This window comes from Papaver somniferum, chromosome 1, assembly GCF_003573695.1.
Source record: "Papaver somniferum cultivar HN1 chromosome 1, ASM357369v1, whole genome shotgun sequence".
Lineage (NCBI taxonomy): Eukaryota > Viridiplantae > Streptophyta > Magnoliopsida > Ranunculales > Papaveraceae > Papaver > Papaver somniferum.
In genome coordinates, this window is record NC_039358.1 from 183,457,314 (window position 1) to 183,469,988 (window position 12,675).

Below are 12,675 nucleotides of genomic sequence, written 5' to 3' on the forward strand. Positions count from 1 at the left end.
GAGTGTGTGGGTGAAAACCGAGTCTAAACCCTAAACAATGTACTGCAAGGGAGTACTTTGCTTCAAGAGATCAATCTGTACAAGTCCGACCTAAACCAAGAAATGGCCGTTCCAGACTTGCTTCGGTCACAAAGTGAAGGAGAAGGGTTGGTCTAGGGAGGGAAGCGAAGAGAGTGTTGAGACCATAATAGTTGATTCGGTAAGAGTAGTTGTTTGACGACTTGTATCAGAAAGTGGAAAGCTAACATATGGGAAAGCTAACAAGTGATTTCTGAATGTTGTATTCTCCTGACCAAAAAACTTGTTGTTTGGTGGAAATAGGTGAGACCTATTTATACAAGTCGCAACGAAACGTACCTTGGTATCGTAAGAAGTGGAAACGGTTTAGTAAATGGAAGAAAGCGATAACGATAACGCCTGGAATTGATGTTTCTATAATGAAGGAAACATTTCACCATTACTCCTTGTATTTACTAACCGCTTCACTCTTATGACACTTTCTTGTAACAGGCGTAGTGTACGCCGCACGCTGTAAACCGCCAGACCAATACCCTGATGAGCATCCCCCAGTTTGTGACATGTTTTAATGTCTCGAGTGTTTTCGTGGAAAACGTGTAGCATGTTGCTATTGTTTGGCAAGTTAAGATTGAGAGGTTTGCTGGTTCGGTGGTGACCTTCGACGGCCGAGATTTTGCACCTTGAGAGGAAGGTTAGCCGTTGATTGTGGTTACCTTCCGTTGGTAGCCAGTGACGTGGCCACGGTGTTGGCATGGCTTGTGCATTCTCTTGGCGTGGCTAATTAGGATTTGGTGTCGTGACCAAAGAATTGGCATAGCTAAGCGTGTGTTGTGGCCAAAGAGTTGGCAGCGTAGCCAAAGGTTTCCACAAGCCGTTTGGTTTAGTGGCGAGCTTGTACGGCTGAGATTTGCATTTCAGAAGGAAGGATAGCCGTTGATTATTGCAACCTTCCGTTTGGCAGCCAGCGGCATGGCCAAATTAGGGCTTTGGCACCGTGGCCAATTAGGGTTTTGGCACCGTGGCCAAGAGTTTGCATCGTAGCCAATATATTTCCACAAGTCGTTTGGTGGCAAGTTTGTACGGCTAAGATCTGCATCTCAGGAGGAAGGATAGCCGTTGATTGTTGTAACCTTCCGTTTGGCAGCCAGCGGCATGGAGGCATGGTTGGCATGGCTTTGGCACCGTGGCCAAATTTTGGTTTTGGCACCATGGCCAAGAGTTGGCACCGTAACCAAGAGATTGCCACAAGTCATTTGGTGGAAAGTTTGTACGGCTGAGATCTGCATCTCAGGAGGAAGGGTAGCCGTTGATCGTGGCTACCTTCCGTTTGGCAGCCAGCGACATGTTTTAGGCGCGGCCAAATTGGGGTTTTGGCATAAACCATGGAATTTGGCATTGGGCCAGAAGTTGCCATGGGTTTAGTGGCGAACTTGTATGGCTGAGATTTGCATCTCAGGAGGAAGGGTGGCCGTTGATTGTTGCAACCCTTCGTTCGGCAGCCAGTGGCATGGAGGCGTGGCCGGCATGCTCGTGCATGCTTTAGGCGCGGCCAAAACTTAGGGTTTGGTACAAACCGTGTAGTTTTGGAATTGGGCCAGAAGTTTCCACGCATTTGGTGGCGAACTTGTACGGCTGAGATTTGCATCTCAGAAGGAAGGGTAGCCGTCGATTGTTGCAACCCTTCGTTTGGCAGCCAGCGGCTTGGAGGTATGGTCGGCATGTTTTTGGCGTGGCTGGCATGGATGGAAGGGCTGGCATGCCGTTGGCACGGTGGTGCGGCTGGCATGGTTAGCATGCCTTTGGCGCGGAGGTGCGGTTGGCATGGTTGGCATGCCTTTGGCGCGGATATGTGGCTGGCATGGTATGCCATTGGCACGGTGGTGCGGCTGGCATGGTAGGCATGCCTTTGGCGCGGAGACGTGGATGGCATGGTATGCCATTGGCACGGTGGTGCGGCTGGAATGGTAGGCATGCCTTTGGCGCGGAGATGTGGCTGGCATGGTATGTCATTGGCACGGTGGTGCGGCTGGCATGGTAGGTATGCCTTTGGCGCGGAGGTGCGGCTGGCATGGTTGGTATGCCTTTGGCGCGGAGATGTGGCTGGCATGGTATGTCATTGGCACGGTGGTGCGGCTGGCATGGTAGGCATGCCTTTGGCGTGGAGACGTGGGTGGCATGGTATGACATTGGCACGGTGGTGCGACTGGCATGGTAGGCATGCCTTTGGCGCGGATATATGGTTGGAATGGTATGCCATTGGCACGGTGGTGCGACTGGCATGGTTGGCATGCCTTTGGCGTGGTCGGTACGCTTGGCTAGCATGCGCAGCTGGCATGTGCGGAGATGATGCCAGTCAATACTGAGGGTTCTGCCGTGGAACATATTATATACATAAAAAAAGGTACCCTGGTAAATTTCTCGTAGACGTATTGAAAGGCTCAATAAATGTGCTGGTGGAGATATTGGTACTCACGGTTTTGTTTCCTTACAGAGTGACGTCACGTCAGACTAAGGTTTTACGATTTTAACCCTAAGCTAAAAACCACCATCAACATTAAGTCCCCTGCTTAGCTCGGAACATGGGCATTGTTGCGAGGTAAGCATGAGATGGTGACAGACAAGGACAAAATCGAAACGGAAAGTCACGAAGAGATGGTCAGGAAGATCCGGCTAAACTTTTTCGGAGGTAAGGAGAATATGCAGCGCCTGCCTTGGCGGTCTTTCCGCAAATTTGGCTTGGTCATGGGATGTGGGCGTCAACGCTGCGTCTTTGGCTTCTGGTTGACAGAGGCGGCATTGTAATTTGGCCTGTGAAGTGGTGCTATGTCTAGCTATGGAAAGGCGGATGACGTTGTTGGCTAGGACGCGGACTGTTGGCGTCGGCTTGGCTTGGCCTTGCGTCATCTTGGCTCGACTTGGGAACATGGAATTGTGGCTCGGCTTGGCTTAGTCGTGGCGCGGAGTTAGATTGGCTTGGAATGAGCCGCTATCGTTGGCTTGGCTTGGAATGAGCCACTAGAGTTAGCTTGGCTTGGAATGGAGCCGCTGGTGCTGCTAACTTGGCTTGGATGTGGAATGGTGGAAACTGTCTTCGGTTCGCGGAATGGTGGAAACTGTCTTCAGTCCGCAGAATGGTGGAAACTGGTTTCGGAACTTCGACTATCAAACAGTGGTGATGGTGCTGGAACTTCGGCTACCAAATGGTGGTGATGGCGCTGGAACTTTGTCTAAATCAGGGTTTGGCGTGCCGAAACCCTAATTAGCGCCCCTCACTAGAATCGTTGTAGAATTCTCGTACGAACTCGGATTTGGATGGTTTGCCCCTCCATTCTGATCGGAAAAGAATTTCCTATCTCTTCACGAGGAAATATTTAGGTTTTGAGCTCGTTTAGGAGGTGAAAACAGTCCGCAAGTAAAACTCAGGAAGAATTCAAGAGGGATGTTGCGGGCCCGTGGAATGATGGCAACTGGCTTCAGTTCCGTGGAAGGATGGCAACCGGCTTCAGTTACGTTGGAGGATGACGACTGGATTCAGTTCCGTGGAAGGATGACGACTGGATTCAGTTCCATTGAAGGATAACGACTGGCTTCAGTTCCGTGGAAGGATGGAAACCGACTTCAGTTCCGTGGGAGGATGGCAACTGGCTTCAGTTCCGTGGAAGGATGACGACTGGCTTCAGTTTCATGGAAGGATGGGAACTGTCTTCAGAACTTTGGATACCGAACGGTGGTGATGGCGCCTGGAAACTTTGTCTAAATCAGGGTTTGGCATGCCGAAACCCTAATTAGCGCCCCTTACTAAAATCGGTGTAGGATTCTCGTACGAACTCGTATTTTGACGGTCCTCCGCTCAATTCTGATCGGAAAAGAATTTCCTATCTCCCCACGCGAGAATATTTAGGTTTTGACCTCATTTAGGAAGCGAAAACAGTCCGCCAGTAAAACTCAGGAAGAATTCAGGAGGGATGTTGCGGGGCCGTGGAAGTATAGTCGCGCCCAGTCATCTATTCCCGTCCATGGAGCAAGAAGGAAACTTTATTCTATGCAAACTCTAGAAACTCCATCCGCATGAGAAGAGGTATCGACCCTCTTCTGTTTTCGGTTGCTCGTCCGGATCCGTACTTTCGTCTGCAGTGTCTCTCCAGTGGGTTCCCAAAATTTACCAAGCTCCCTCGCATTCTTGGGATGGATGAAATATATGCTCGGCAACGATCATGTCGGGTCTAATCTTGGAGATTGTGGTTGCGTTGTCGGTCTATCCTCGACTTTAGGTTGTTCAGTGCCTGGACTTTCTGATCGCGATAATGACATGTTGTGGTTGCTTGTATGGTCGAAATCTTACGGAGCCACTAGATGAAATAGATGGGCTGGGAGACGTTCCGTTGCCGATGTGCTGCTATCAAATCTTCAAGGACTTTGTTCCAAGCTACATCCTTTGAACCATCTTCTGAATCTTGGACTATCATATGGAATGGGATGCGTTGAGCAGTCCCCAGTTATACTTCTGTTGGATCCGATGGCATGGTCGAATATGTGAATGTATCTCTGCGGCGTGCTTTTGGAGTCTTCGATGCACATGTACGGCTTCATGTTGAGAAATTCCCGTGGCTCGTAAAATTTCGACAGTGATGATGTTGAAATCAGAAATAACCTGGTTGAGGGGAGTGAAAGCGTCCCATGCTGGTAGTCCCCATGTGTAGCCTACTCTCATTGCATCGCCTTGAATCCACGTCCACGGGATTTGATACAAGCTAATTGTATTCTCCTGGATGTGACGCTGGGAAGTTCAGAATATCACATGAACGAAATATTCTGGATATCGAAGAGGTAGAAATGAGAGAGTTATGTTTTTTATCGTGGCTCCCTCTGCTTCTTCAATAAAATGTTTCAGCCGCATCTCTGGAGTTATCTCATGAATCCTTGATGGTCGTTGGGATGGACTGCGATGAGCAGTCCCCAGTCGTATTTTTCTTTAATTTTGAAGTTGTTTCCTCTGAGCAGGCGTGGGATCCACCGCGGCCTCGTAAAGTGTTGCAGGCGTCTTCTAGGCAGAGAGGCGATGATATTCTTACGTTACACCCTTGAAGAGTAGATGACCTTATCGTGGCTATGACCTTTTGGTTGACCGTGTCTTCTGAGCTTTGATAACGGAGGGATTTCATGTAGATCCTCAGTCCCCAAGTGTGGTTTATGGATTTCCATCTTGTAGGGTCGGTGGGTTGACCGTGATAAAGATATCACCATCATGCGTTCGTACTTGTGATTTTGTTACATCTTCCACGTGAAAATATGGAGGAGAACGGGTTACCTTTGCAGTGATCGTTGTCGTGGTGAAGCTCTGGCTGGTACCAACAAACGGGCGACAACAGTTCTTGGCAGCAGATGTGGTCAGAAAAGACTACATTGTCGTGGAAACAAAGTAGGTTGGATGTAATTGTATGAGCGTCCATGGAAGTAAAGGTATTGGTTCGATGCGATCATGATCTTTGACATGGGGAGTGTGGTGGCACGACCCTTGGCAGGGAGGAGCGGCGGACGTGGGCACGAACCTTGGCAGGAAGTAGGCGTTGAAGCGACTTCGGTTCTTGTTGAAACTTATAGAGCAAAACGATGAAGCTTCGTCTTCGGAACCTGGAGAAGCTTATGGAGAGAACGCTGAAGCGGAGCGGCTGCTGAAGCGAACGTTGAAGCGGAGCGACTGCTGAAACGGATGTTGAAGCGGAGCCGTTGCTGGAGCGAACGTTGAAGCGGAGCGGCTGCGTCAATCATCATGCTGTCAAACTGGACACCCTTCAAGCGAATGGTGGTTATGGGTCCCAAGTTCCATCTATCAATCGTGCTTTCCAGGAGAGGTTGGGGTTTGGGAACAACTTCTCTGGCTGGAAACAACTGCTTTCCTGATGCAGTGCGGTTGAGGGATGCAGATATGTCTTGACGCTACGCCTTGGAGAAATATAGAATCTCACATAAATGTTTCATCATAGACTGCACGATTTTGTGGGCGAAGTCCCCAGAAAGCATGCAGCTCCTGACGGAAAGAGGGTCTCTGTGAACTCAGGAGGGTTGCTGATTTCCTTTGCCTCGATTTTGGAGAAGTCGTTCCTGATCTTTACGTGTGATGAAATTGGATTGTTGATTCCCTTCTACTGGGCATTCAAGAGCAACGCGAGCCTCTTTATCTATAAACGCACGTCCTGCTGAAGTGCATGCGCCGGATGTTAAAAGTATTCCTTGTCAGCTCCCTCTTGGTTTGACGTGACTCTTATGGTGGCCGCTCTATCAGTGTCTTGAGGAAATAGGTATCTCTTTCTGAGTTATAGACACATCTGTCTGAGCCTTACGAGAACCTTTTGTCTTTCCATCAAATCAACAGTGGTAAAAGGAGGTCGGCTTCTTCCGGCTCCTCCAGTCTCTTGGCATGATGGTGGAGTAGCAGCGACAATGGTGACGGTTGGAGTTGTCATACTTGAAGAAACGTTGGGATGGCAGAGGAGGCTCCGGTTCTCGTGATCGTAGGTGTATCGTGCATAGATGGGGCGGTTTTGATCACGGAGTACTGGAGCCATTGTTTCGAAGGGTGAGGATGGCGCCGCTTTGGCTGGTTGTGGAGCGGAGAATATGACGCTGGAAGGGTGCAAGATGTTATCGCTGGAAAGGATGCAAGTTGCTGGCGCTGGAGAGATTCAAGTTGTTAGCGCTGGAAGGATGTAAACTACTGGCGTTGGAAAGATGCAAATTGTTAGCGCTGGAAGGATGCAAGATGTTAGCGCTGGAAAGGATGCAAGCTGCTGGCGCTGGAAAGATGCAAGTTGTTAGCGTTGGAAGGATGTAAGCTGCTGGCGCTGGAAAGATGCAAGTTGTTAGCGCTGGCTAGGAGTGGAGGGGACGCAGAGATGGCACCGGCTAGGATGCGGAGATGGTGCCGGTTGGGATGCGGAGATGGTGTCGGATAGAGCGTGGAGATGGCGCTGGCGGTCTCTTGGCGCTAGCTTGGCCACGGCCTGTTGGCGTCATAGAGCGTTGCTAGCGGGTCCCAATTGCCTCTTCCCATGTGTGACCAAAAATAGGAAACCTTCCTCCATTCGAGCTCCAAAAACATCGTGCCTATAAAAGGCGCTACCCATCTTTTTTATCCCGTATCATCAGTTTTATTCCCTCGTCTTGGAGCTAGTAGAAACACAACGAGCATACTCCAGGTATGTATTCCAGCGTTCCTCCTTTAGCTTGTTCTTCCATCTTGGTGAAAACCCTAGCCATAGGCATGTCTGCCGTGGTTTTATGGGTGACGCTGTCCTGACCGCGATAAGTCCCCAGTCACTCCTCGTCGTGTGATAACTGAGACATTGATTCCCGAGCGGATTGTTTGCTTCTACCATCTTGAGATCGGAACTGAAAGATGAAACTGGAAATTGGAAATCGATATTGCAACCGAGAGATTGACCTCCCACTGTGGTCGCCAATTGTTTGAGGGTGAAACTAGTTTCTGCTGATTTTGGTAATTTCGAGTGTGTGGGAGAGAAGAGAGTCTAAACCCTAAACAATGTACTGCAAGGGAGTACTTTGATTCGAGATATCAATCTGTACAAATCCAGCCTAAACCAAGAAATAGTCGTTCCAGACTTGCTTCGGTCACAAAGTGAAGGAGAAGGGTTGGTCTAGGGAGGGAAGCGAAGAGAGTGTTGAGACCAGAATAGTTGATTCAGGAAGAGTAGTTGTTTGACGACTTGTATCAGAAAGTGGAAAGCTAACAGATGGGAAAGCTAACAAGTGATTTCTGAATGTTGTATTCTCCTGACCAAAAAACTTGTTGTTTTGTGGAAATAGGTGAGACCTATTTATACAAGTCGCAACGAAACTGTTTATGGTGGATTTTAGTTCAGGGATAAAATTGTAAAACTAGTATTTAATGTGTTGACATCCTGCAAAGAGCAAAGTCATTTGATAAGTGATGAGTACCTCTTCACTTTATTTATTCGAAGCAATTCAATAAATATACAAAATTCACCCAGAATGGTGCATGTAGCAACAATCCCAAATATTCTGTGAATTTTAGCATTATTAATTAATGCATGATTTGCCTAGTATTTACAGTGTTGTTCCTCGCTGAACTCTCATTGTTAGCATGACATTACGATGTGATGCTTTGAAAGGTCGCGGAAATTCCACTAGTGTCTTAAAACGATCACAACCATCCAACTTAGCCAGCCTATTTGGATGGCTTAGATCGTACCTAGGACCATCAGGAAGGTGCACATATGTTCACTGTCAGCCCAACGTGGGCCCCACACGGTCGATCCTACCAAAGGGAAAGCGTGGTTTTCCAAACCTTTTGTCCAAAGTCACGCGTGCGTGACCGTTTAAAAACCCTAATTAGGGTTTGCGGCGATGCATATCTGTCATAGTTCGATCGCGTCCATCCATCTTCGCCAGCCTAAACGGAGGGTGTAGATATGGAATCAAGAGGTCCCAAGGATGTCGACGTGATCACTGTGGGACCATCTGTGTGTGTGACCGGTCGGCCTAGGCGAACCATGGCCGAGAGTCTCGAAACCCCCGCCCGAAGGTGGCATGTCACGCGGCTTCCAAATCCTTTAAGACAATGGATTTATGTCGCAAATCGATCACAACCACTCATCTTTGACAGTCAATTTGAGTTCCCTATATCAGCCTTCGTGGGACTGAGAGGTATAGACGTACACAACAACGGACCGCCTCCATGCGTGACCAATCGGTCCCACCAAAAGTAATGCCCATGTTTGAATTCGATCAAGCCAAAGAGGGATGCTTGCGCACCTCTTAAAAACCCTAAAATACCATCAACGGTTGAAGATATATGTCGTAAACCATCTCGTCCGTCCAACTTTGCCAGCTTGGACGGACAACCCAGGTTAAAAGCTAGACGACCAATGAAGCACCTCGGTGATCACCGTCCGCCACTCTTCCACAGGGAGTGATCGACCAGGGGGTGGCTCACCCGTGCGGCCTCCAAACGATCACTTGAAGATGGTTGGACGTGATGCTATTTTAAGACGCTTAATCCGCGACTTATTCGGTTAAGCTTCAAAACAGCGATGCTTCATACATATTGATTGTTCTCGATGCATTACATGCATCGAGCATACACGATATTTCACGAATACCAACTCCTTAAATAACTTAGCACCGTATGCTATTTCCTGCGGTGGGTCCCACGATCCGCTCGTTCGAGACATCAAGCATGTCACAAACTGGGGGATACTTACCGGGGTATTGGTATGGCGGTTTACAGCGTGCAGCATGCAAGCGCCATTACAAGAACGTGTCAGTAAAAGGTGAACGGTTAACATTGATGAGGGAAGTGGACAAAGGTGTGATCGTGTGACAATCACCACTCCTACACGACCCCACCACTCCATCACTTCACCTCCTCTACTTCCTACGAGATGAGGGTTGCGCTCAATGACTTGTATAAATAGGTCCTTCACCTATTTCTAAACAACACAGACGGAGAGAAACCAAGTGTTGTCATAGTATTCAGAAAACACCCAGAACTGATAGCTTTTATTGTGCAAGACAGTTCATCATTCTGATACAAGTCATAAACAGCCAACACCTTCACAATCTCAACACCTTCTTCGCTTCCCTCTCTAAGATCAACCCCATCTCCTTCACTTTTTGACCGAAGCAAGTCTGGAACGACCATTTCTTGGTTTAGGCCAGAATTGTATTGATTGATCTCTCGAATCAAAAGCACTCTCGTGCAATGCATTTGTTTAGGGTTTAGATTCGTTTCTCATCCACACGCTCAAATTTACCAAAACCAGTAGAAACAATTTTCACTCATAAACAATTGGTGACCACAGTGGGAGATTAATCTCTCGGTTGTGAAGTAAATTTCTTCAATACCCAGTTCAATTTTAATGATTTCAAAATGGTGGATCTTAGGTCTGGATCAGCAACCAATCCCGACAGAACTACCGCTGACAACACTTTCGGCGTCGATATCCCGGTCAGTGGCGTTACCGTATAGCCCGTCATTACGATCAATGCATCTCGTGGAATTACGTCCTCTACCACCAACACTAGCGGAGCAGGATATATTCCATTGGGCGTGACACCTCCTATCACCAGAGCCAGAGCAGCTGCAAACCCCGGCATTTCTTCAAGTGTGACGCCTCGAGTCGTCACCAGAGCAACTACCACTCCTCCTTCAGGACGAGGAGATGGGGGAGCCATAGGAGGACAAACCTCTATTACAATGATGGATTTGATGGAAAGACAAGAAGTTCTTGATAAAGCCCAAACGGACATGGCTACGACTCTGAAAGAGGTACTCACTTTTCTCAAGACATTAACCGAGCGATTGTCACGAGAGTCACGACAACCCCTGGAGCCAACAAGGAGCGCAATCAATACACCCGGAGCAGGCACTTCAACGACGCGGGCCTACATGGAGGAAGAAGCTCGTGCTGCTCCTGAACGTCCAAAGAAAAGGGACCAACCATCCGACTTCATTACGCTTGAGTACCTGGAGCGACTCCTCCAAAACCGGGGCAAAGGAAATCCAATGGACATGCACCAGCATCAACCTCCATACCCTCAGGATGTACAACGAGTTCCTCTTCCAAGAGGATACACCTCTCCTCAGTTCTGCCTTTATGATGGTACTGGTAATGCTCGTGAACATATCTCTCGGTTTTTGGAATCTTTAGGGGAACACGAATATAATCATGTTCTTCGCCTGAAAGAGTTCTCAAAGTCACTTACTGGAAGAGCGTACACCTGGTACAACAACATCGCACCTAACATCATACCCAATTGGAGCGAGTTGGTAAGTGCTTTCTACAGCAAGAAGTTTCTTCGAGTCTGAGCAGATCACCTTTTCAGACTTAGGGAGAATCTTTCAACGAAACAACGACCATCCAAACGACTTCGTTAAGAGATTCAGGATTCAAGCGTTGGATTGTCATGATCCGAATGTCACCGAAGCCAGTTGGTGGAGTTATGCATTAACGGAATGGTGCCCATATACCGTTCTTTGTTAGAAAATATGGGCTTTCAAACATTTTATGAGCTCCATGAAGCCGCTAAGCGCTCAACCACAACGGCCCCGGCATTGTTGGAAAGAACCAGAATTATTCGAAACGAAGATGCACGTTAGATTCGAGGAAGCAGGCGTCTCATTAACAAGCAATATAACACTGGTCCTTCTGTGAGCGTGGTAGGCGAAGGAGGAAAAAGGAAAGCTTCAGCAATGGAACAACAACCCAAGCGTGCGGCTCCAACGCAAACAAATTCATCTCAAAAGGGAGCGGGCAAGACTCATGTACAAGAAGCTGAAGATGCGGTTCCAGACTTCCCATTTCCCATGAATAAAGTCATAGAACTCTTGGAGGCGTGGATTCAAGATAACGCGATCAAACTCCCCCCTCTCAGACGTACACCGACCGAGGAAGAGATGGCAAATCCCAAATATTGTCGTTACCATAGGTTCGTCCATCACCCGACCAAGGATTGCAACAAATTGAAGAACATTTTCAGAGAAAAGATATATGAAGGAGAGCTTCAGTTAGGAAACGAAGGTGTTCATAGAGATTCTCTTCCTATCAGGATCTGCATGATTTCTGGGGATACAACAACCTCACCCTATATTTCGATTAGCAATCTGTATGGACTAACTCCAATATACTTTCAAGAGAATCAACTAGACTCAATCTTAATAAAGTATATCAAAGATTTATAATATCTCTATTTCACAATGTAATCAACAAATCGAACAGATAGAAATCCGTGAGCCTGATTATTATGTGAAATAACTTGAACGGTACCAAAGACCAATGTTCAAATGTCAATCAATGTAAATCAACAACCAAAGGTTGGATATTCTAATTGATTGATCTTAACGCACAACTTGTGATTTTCAATTATATAACAAAATATAATGTGGAATAGAAATAACACAGACACCAAAAATTTTGTTAACGAGGAAACCACAAATGCATAAAAACCCCGGGGACCTAGTCCAGATTGAACACCACACTGTATTAAGCCGCTACAGACACTAGCCTACTACAAACTAACTTCGGTCTGGACTGTAGTTGAACCCTAATCAACCTCACACTGATTCAAGGTATAGTTGCGCTCCTTACGTCTCTGATCCCAGCAGGATACTACGCACTTGATTCCCTAAGCTGATCTCACCCACAACTAAGAGTTGCTACGACCCAAAGTCGAAGACTTCAATAAACAAATCTGTATCACACAGAAAAGTCTACGATGATAGATAAATCTGTCTCCCACAGATAAACCTATGAGTCTTGTTCCGTCTTTTGATAAATCAAGGTGAACAGGAACTAATTGATAATCCGGACTTATATTCCCGAAGAATAACCTAGTATTATCAATCACCTCATAATAATCTAAATCGTATTAAAAGGAAACTAGATATTGTGGAATCACAAACGATGAGACGAAGATGTTTGTGATTTCTTTTTATCTTGCCCTATCGGAGATATAATCACAAGTCAACTATTTAATTGAACTCGTGCGATAGAAAATGGCAAGACCAGATCGCTCAACTACAAGAAAGTAGTTTCGTCTGGCTTCACAATCCCAATGAAGTCTTTCAGTCGTTAACCTACAGGGTCTCGGGAAGAAACCTAAGGTTAAAGGAGAATC